This window comes from Cebus imitator, unplaced genomic scaffold (assembly GCF_001604975.1).
Source record: "Cebus imitator isolate Cc_AM_T3 unplaced genomic scaffold, Cebus_imitator-1.0 Scaffold719, whole genome shotgun sequence".
Classification (NCBI taxonomy): Eukaryota; Metazoa; Chordata; class Mammalia; order Primates; family Cebidae; genus Cebus; species Cebus imitator.
In genome coordinates, this window is record NW_016108034.1 from 29170 (window position 1) to 31018 (window position 1849).

Here is a 1849-nt window from a genome sequence, read left to right on the forward strand (position 1 = left end):
ACTGCAGTGGTGACTCTAAAGTTTGTTCTAAAAGTTGGTTAAAATTTACCTAGAGAATAAAATGGCTGAGAATCTCCAAAGTGAGAGAAGCTGTGACTAAAGTACTGTGGCAGAAATGAGTAAAATATGCATGAGGGGAACAATAAAGTATTGATATTTTTGGAAAAGATATTGAATAAAGGGAATCAGATAAAAATAAGTTAGGTTGAGACAATTTCATGCATATTTTTCAAACTGGTGGAAGAATTTATACTTTCTGCAACAATCAACAGAAGACTACATAGGGGTATGGTAAGATACTGTTATAGGGGAAAGGGATGATGGGAGCCAGGGATGAAGTGGAGACTCAGGAGGCTATTGTAATCTGAGTATAAGATGATGGGTGCTCTGAAAAGGGTGATTTTATGTAGGGATGCAGTGAGAGTGAAAAAGGGAAAGGAAAGACAAGAGACAGAGAATGGAGAGCTGGGGAAAACAGTGTGATATGCTGAGATAGTAAATTCATTTCTAAACTTCATGTTGTATTTTTCCCTTTTTCTTCTCATATGCGAGTAAATATATGGTTTGGGGCTCAGTGTCTCAAGGAAGGGATGTGGTTGAGTGGACACAAAAAACCTGGCTTTTGTTTTAGCAATCTAAACCTCATAATGGGGAAAGGACTTGTGTAGTCAGTAAAATAAAGTAGACATGAGAGCAAAGGAAAGTGTCTTGGCTGGATATTGGAAGGTAGAATTGCTTTGACGTTAGAAAGTAATGGATTGGAATGATCAGAACTGTCTGACACAATTTGAGTTTGCTATAGCAAGAAAGTATCACCTATTCCAGTGTTCTCTCTTCATGAAACAAGCTGTTATAAAAACTTAAACAGTATTTAAAAAAAGAGAGAGAGAGAAGATAAAAGCTGGGTGGTTCATGGTATCCTAGAGATCTGAATCTTCCACTTCATTTCCTGGCAATGCTCTTGAGAAGATGAGGCTTGATAAGATGCTATCAAAGAAGTAACTCCATGAGGCTTCTGGCAGGTGGGAAATGGGGAGCTTTGTGGCAAAATTTCTACACTCCAAGAATGGTACAAAACTGTCACCTGAAAGACCAGAATGCCATGGCATGATGGACTTCTCAGGTGTAACCTGTATATGAGAGGCGATTCAGGACCATATTATCTTCCTATCTCCCCCCAATCCTTAACCCTATAAGATCCTTAAGATCCTTACTCTTTCTTTAAACCTCAACACAACCTTTAAATAATTGGGAGACTCTTCAAAATGACTCAAGGTGAAGTGTTCAGCCTGCATTCCAGACTCATAATAACAATTCAGTTGAGTAATGAAAATTAATTTGTTTATTGCATATCTGAATTAGTGAACTTTAGCTATTCCTCCTACAATAGTGAAAGACATACTTTATCAAATGTGAATATAAAACATTTCTTTTATTAGAAAAAATATGAATTTACTAAATGTCAAAATCCTTTTTGGAAAATACTTCTAATCGTGCATTTTCTTTTTTCTTGTTTTCATTTTTTAATAAGGAATTATTGATAAACTCCTAATGGGAGGCCCCAGCAGTATAAGCAAAAATAACACATAGGCTCTAGCCTCAAAAGGGAGGAGAAAATGTAAGCAAATAATTATGATGTGGACTCTTTCAAATCTATCGTAGAACAGCTTGGACTGGAAATCAGTCAATCACAAGGAAAATTCCTATGTGTTATCATACACATCAAATTGTGTACTAGATCTGGTGGTCATGGGGGGAATTATTTATTCATAAAAATATAATATTCGATATGACTATGTTGAGTAAGAATCTAGTCTAGAACACTATTTTTGACTAGGTGAAGATGGAG

The 1849-nt window shown here is 36.0% G+C and overlaps 1 non-coding gene across 1 annotated transcript; it reads left to right on the plus strand.

Moving 5' to 3' along the window:
• Positions 1 to 748: 748 nt before the first annotated feature.
• LOC119469575 lies at positions 749 to 869 on the plus strand. The gene has a single exon (XR_005198408.1). It is a non-coding gene; the product is annotated as a small nucleolar RNA SNORA28 (small nucleolar RNA).
• Positions 870 to 1849: the final 980 nt, after the last annotated feature.